Source organism: Canis lupus, chromosome 12 (assembly GCF_048164855.1).
Source record: "Canis lupus baileyi chromosome 12, mCanLup2.hap1, whole genome shotgun sequence".
Lineage (NCBI taxonomy): Eukaryota > Metazoa > Chordata > Mammalia > Carnivora > Canidae > Canis > Canis lupus.
In genome coordinates, this window is record NC_132849.1 from 17,460,607 (window position 1) to 17,466,968 (window position 6,362).

At 39.0% G+C, this 6,362-nt stretch overlaps 1 pseudogene; it reads right to left on the reverse strand.

Annotated features, from left to right (window-relative positions):
• Positions 1–639: 639 nt before the first annotated feature.
• On the reverse strand, positions 640–1,896 carry LOC140600657 (large ribosomal subunit protein uL4 pseudogene; annotated as a pseudogene).
• Between the last annotated feature and the right edge of the window lie 4,466 nt (positions 1,897–6,362).

A 6,362-nucleotide genomic window follows, 5' to 3' on the forward strand; every position in this document is an offset into this window, starting at 1 on the left:
AGAGTCTCTTATGGTTTGCTTTTCTCTATTCTTTTTTTTTAAGATTTTATTTATTTTAGAGAGAGAGGGATAGTAGGAGTGGGGGGGGCGAGGAGCATAGGGAGAGAGAAGCAGACCCCCCACTGAGCAGGGAGCCCAACAGGGGGGCTCCATCCCAGGACTCTGAGACCATGACCTGAGCCGAAGGCAGATGCTTAACTGACTGCCACCCAGGTGTCCCTACTTCTCTCTACTTTTTTTTTTTTAAAGATTTTATTTATTTAATCATAAGATATAGAGAGAGATAGAGACCTAGGCAGAGGGAGAAGCAGGCTTCCCTGTGGGGAGCCTGATGTGGACTTGATCCCAGGATCTCAGGATCACGACCTGAGCCAAAGACAGATGCTCAACCACTGAGCCACTCAGGCGTCCTACTTTCCTCTACTCTTAATGTCGGTTATATCAATGAGATTCAGCCGAAATTCTGCTTTGGGGTTTCTAGGGAAGTTTATATTGTTTTTTTTTTTTCCTTTTTTTTCTTCCTTGTATTTTTGGTTATAATTTTTTTTTTCATGTTTCTCACTGTCTTCGATCAGGTCTTTATTCAGAATTAGCTGTCCAAAATGATTTGACTTCCATGAAATAAACAAATCTAAGATTTTAGGCAGCAGGCTTCTTTTCTTCTCTGGTGGGTTTATTTTCTTCAGGTGTCTTGTCAGCTGCTGATTTCTTGGTAGCTGCAGCCTTTTTTTTTCCCACCAAAGGTTTCATCTGCTTCTTCACACCAGTAGCCTTCTTTCCTTTCTTCCTTATCACAGGCTTCTTGCCTGGAACCCCTTCTCATATGACTTGGCTTCTAAGGCTGCTGCTTGCCTTATCCATCTGGAGTTTGTGATTGTTGGCCTGGGGAAGAATGGTGTTGCAGCACATGGTCTTTGCATATGGGTTCAGCTTCAACATGATTCTCAAGTTCTTTAATGGTTTCCTCCTTAGGACTCTCTGATGAATCTTTTCGCGTGGTGCTTGGAGGGATCTTTAGGTCTCTGGGTTTTTGAAGATTCTGCTATGGTCTCTATCAAGCATCTTATGCATTGGGAAGGTTGTAGTCACTCTTGAGGGAGGCAACTTGATGCCAAGTGCCATACAAATCGACTAACTGGTGGAAAGCACTCTCAGTCTAGATGCAGAAATGTCTCACATGTTCACCAGGAGAAAGTTTCAAAATGTTCAGTTTGCTTACCTTAAGTAATTCCGGGATGTTCCTCAGGCCTTGATACCGCTGTCTTCATTGCAGATGATGCAGGGTTCTTTGTGCCGGATATGATGACATATTTTCATTTTGCCCTTGCCAGCTCTCATTCACTGAAAGGCATAGATCTTTCTGATGTCATTCCGGGCTTTAGGTTTCTTAAGAAACAAAACAGCCTCCTTGGTCTTCTTGTAGCCTTCAACTTTATCTTCAACCACTAAAGGAAGTTCAGGAACTTCCTCAATACGATGACCTATAGACGTGACCAACACTGGTAAGGTTGAGGTGGCCAGGCCAGAGCAGGTGGCATATCACTTTTGTGTCCTGTTCACTCTGTGGTGCTAATGGTGCCAGGTTTTGGCTGGTGAAAACATGCAGCCCCCACAACACGTATTTCTAAAAGCAACCTGGCCAGCATGGCAAATCCCACTGCCTCGAACTCTGGGAACTCCAGCCATAGCTCTGTCAGTACAACAAGACTCAGTCTTGGTTTGATGACCCGCTAATTCCCTGACAGCATATGGTTGTCTGTTTTTGTGCAAGTTGGTGTGAACAAACTTGATATCAGGTCGAATGGGAGCCTTCAACACAGCAGGCAAAGTAACATTTTTGCCAGATGATTCCCCCTTTTTGGAGTACACAGTTATCAGTGGATGAGCACATGCCATGTGGGGAGAGAAAAGGGCCATGCTCCTCTCCACCCAGTGGCTCCTGTAGGAAAAGTATAAGTTTTGTTTTTTAGCAGCTTTATTGAAATATCTACATGCCGTACAATTTAATGACTTAATATATTCACAGAGTTTTGCAACCAGCGGCAGTATTTAATTTTAGAACATTTTTGTCTCTCCAAAAAGAATCTTCCTGTTAGCAGTCGCTCCCTATTCCCTTCTCTCAGACTTTTGCAAACAATAGTTCACTTTCTGTTTCTATGCCTATTCTGGACATTTCATATACATGGAATATATATATATAATATATGGCCTTTGTGTCTGCCTTATTTCACTTAGCATAATATTTTCAAGGTTTATCCATATTGTAGCAAGTATTAGTACTTCATGTTTTTATGGCCGAATAATATTACAAGGATACATTGCATTTTATTTATCCACTTCATCAGTTGGTGGACATTCGAGTTGTTTGCCCTTTGGGCTATTCTACTATGACTGTTCACTTGCAAGATTCAGTGTGAACATTTGTTTTTCATTCTCTTGGGGACATACCTAGGGTGGAATTGCTGGCACATATGCTAACTTAATGTACATTTTTTTTTAGGAACTGCTAAACAGTTTTCCAAAGCACTGCACAATTTAACATTTCAACCAGAAATGTGTAAGCATTCCAGTTTCTCCACACTCTTGCCAACACTTGTTATTGTCCATCATTTTGATTATAGGCATCCTAATGGTGTGAAGTGGTATCTCATTATGGTTTTGATTTGTATTTCTCATTAGGAATCTGATGCTAAGCTTTTTTTTCATGTGCTTATTCACCACTTTATATCTCTGGATAAATGTCTATTAAGAACCTTTGCCAATTTTATTTTATTTTATTTTACTTTTATTTTACATTTTTAAAAATTTAAATTCAATTTGTCTACATATAGTATAACACCCAGTGCTCATCCCATCAAGTGCCCCCCTCAGTGCCCATCACCCAGTTACCTCATCCCACCATCTACCTCCCCTTCCTCAACTCTTTGTTTCCCACAGGTGGGAGTTTCTCATGGTTTGTCTCCCTCTCTAATTTTTCCCACTCAGTTCCCTTTCCCTAATAATCCCTTTCACTTTTCTTATATTCCATGTATGAGTGAAACCATACAATGATTGACCTTCTCCAATTGACTACTTCACTCAGCATAACACTCTCCAGTTCCATCTACGTCAAAGCAAATGGTGGGTATTCGTCTTTTCTGATGGCTGAGTAATATTCCATTGTATACATAAACCACATCTTTTTTTTTTTTTTTTTTTTTTTCATAAACCACATCTTATTTATCCATTCATCTTTCGATGGACACCGAGGATCCTTCCACATTTTGGCTATTGTGGACATTGCTGCTATGAACATCGGGGTGCAGGTGTCCCAGTGTTTCACTGCATCTGTATCTTTGGGGTAAATACCCAGCAGTGCAATTGCTGGATCATAGGGTAGCTCTATTTTTAGCTTCTTGAGGAACCTCCACAAGTTTTCCAGAGTGGCTGTACCAGTTCACATTCCCACCAACAGTGCAAGAGGGTTCCCCTTTCTCCACATCTTCTCCAACATATGTTTTTTCCTGTCTTGTTAATTTTCACCATTCTCACTGGTGTAAGGTGGTATCTCATTGTGGTTTTGATTTGTATTTCCCTGATGGCAAGTGATGCAGAGCATTTTCTCATGTGCTTGTTAGCTGTGTGTATGCCTTCTTTGGAGAAATTTCTATTCATGTCTTCTGCCATTTCATGATTGGATTGTTTGTTTCTTGGGTGCTGAGTTTAATAAATTCTTTATAGTTCTTTAATATAGTCCTTTATCTGATATATCATTCGCAAATATCTTCTCCCATTCTGTAGGTGGTTTTTTAGTTTTGTTAACTGTTTCTTTTGTTTTGCCAAAGCTTTTTATCTTGATAAAGTCCCAATAGTTTATTTTTGCTTTTGTTTCCTTTGCCTTCATAGATGTATCTTGCAAGAAGTTACTGTGGTTAAGTTCAAAAAGGTTGTTGTTGCCTGTGTTCTCCTCTAGGATTTTGATTGATTCTTGTCTCACATTTAGATCTTTCATCCATTTTGAGTGTATCTTTGTGTCTGGTGTAAGAGAATGGTCTAGTTTCATTCTTTTGCATGTGGTTGTCCAATCTTCCCAACACCATTTATTGAATAGATTGTCGTTTTTCCAGTGACTATTCTTTCCTGCTTTGTCGAATATTAGTTGACTATACAGTTGAGGGCCTACTTCTGGGTTCTCTATTCTGTTCCACTGACCTATGTGTCTGTTTTTGTGCCAGTACCATACTGTCTTGATGATCGCAACTTTGTAATACAGTTTGAAATCTGGCATTGTGATGCCTCTGGCATTGCTTTTCTTTTTCAATAGCCCCCTGGCTATTTGGGGTCTTTTCTGATTCCATACAAATTTTAAGATTATTTGTTCCAACTCTGAAGAAAGTCCATGGTATTTTGACAGGGATTGCATTGAATGTGCACATTGCCCTGGGTAGCATAGACATTTTCAAAATATTTATTCTTCCAACCCATGAGCATGGAATGTTTTCCATCTCTTTGTGTCTTCCTCAATTTATTTCAGAAATTCACCTCTTTAAATTTAAACTTACCTTTACCTCTTTGGTTAGGTTTATTCCTAGGTACCTTATCATATTGGGTGCAATTATAAATGGGATTGACTACTTAATTTCTCTTTCTTCAGTCTCATTGTTAGTGTATAGAAATGCCACTGATTTCTGAGCATTGATTTTGCATCCTGCCACACTGCCGAATTGCTGTATGAGTTCCAGCAATCTTGGGGTGGAGTCTTTTAGGTTTTCTATATACAGTATGATGTCATCTGTGAAGAGAGAAAGTTTGACTTCTTTTTGCCAATTCGAATGCCTTTTATTTCTTTTTGTCTGATTGCTGAGGCTAGGCCTTCTAGTACTATGTTGAATAGCAGTGGTGAGAATGGACATCCCTGTCGTGTTCCTGATCTTAGGGGAAAGGGTCCCAGTGTTTCCCCATTGAGAATGGTATTCACTGTGGGCTTTTCATAAATGGCTTTTAAGATGCTGAGGAATGTTCCCTCTATTCCTACACTCTGAAGAGTTTTAATAGGAACAGATGCTGTATTTTGTCAAATGCTTTCTCTGCAACTATTGAGAGGATCATATGGTTCTTGTTTTTTTCTCTTATTGATGTGATCTATCACATTGATTGTTTTATGAATGTTGAACAACCTTTGCATCCCAGGGGTAAATCCCACTTTGTTATGGTGAATAAACCTCTTAATGTACTGTTGGATCCTATTGGATAGTATCTTGTTGAGAATTTTTGCATCGTGTTCATCAGGGATATTGATCTATAATTCTCCTTTTTGGTGGGGTCTTTATCTGGTTTTGGAATCAAGGTAATGCTGGCCTCATAAAATGAGTTTGGAAGTATTAGAAACAGCTTTAGTAGAATAGGTATTATTTCTTCTTTAAATGTTTGGTAGAATTCCCCCGGGAGGCCATCGGGCCCTGGCCTTTGTGTCTTGGGAGGTTTTTTTTTATGACTGCTTCAGTTTCCTCACTGATTATTGGCCCCGTTCAGGTTTTCTATTTCTTCCTGTTGTTTTAGTAATTTGTAGTTTTCCAGAAATGCATCTATCTCTTCTAGATTGTCAAATTTGTTGGCATATAGCTGCTCAAAATACTTTTTAAAAATCTTTTGTATTTCCTTGGTATTGGTTGTGATCTCTCCTGTTTTGTTTGTGATTTCATTAATTTGAGTGTTTTTTCTTTAATAAGGCTGGCTAATGGTTTATCTATCTTATTAATTCTTTCAAAGAACCAGCTCTGGTTTTGTTGAACTGTTCTACAGTTCTTCTGGTCTCTATTTCATTGAGTTCTGCTCTAATCTTTATTAACTCTCTTCTTCTGCTTGGTTTAGGCTTTATTTGCAGTTCTTTCTCCAATTCCTTTAGGTGTGAGGTTAGCTGGTGTATTTGAGTTTTTTTCCCAATTTTTTGAGGGAGGCCTGTATTGTGATGTATTTCCCTCTTAGGACCAAAGATTTGCTGTCTTAAGATTTATCCCGAAGATTTTGCTGTAGCCCAAAGATTTTGAACAGTTGTATTTTCATTTTCGTTAGTTTCCATAAATCTTTTTAATTCTCTAATTTCCTGGTTGACCCATTCATCTTTTAGTAGGATGGTCTTTAACCTCCATGTGTTTGAGTTTCTTCCAAATTTCTTCTTGTGATTGACTTCTAGTTTCAAAGCATTGTGGTCTGAAAATATGCGGGGGACATTCCCAATTTTTGGTATGGTTTGAGACCTGATTTGTGACCCAGCATGTGGTCTATTCTGGAGAAAGTCCCATGTGCACTTGAGAAGAATGTGTATTCAGTCGCATTTGGATGGAAAGTTCTGTATGTATCTGTGAAATCTATTTGACCAATGT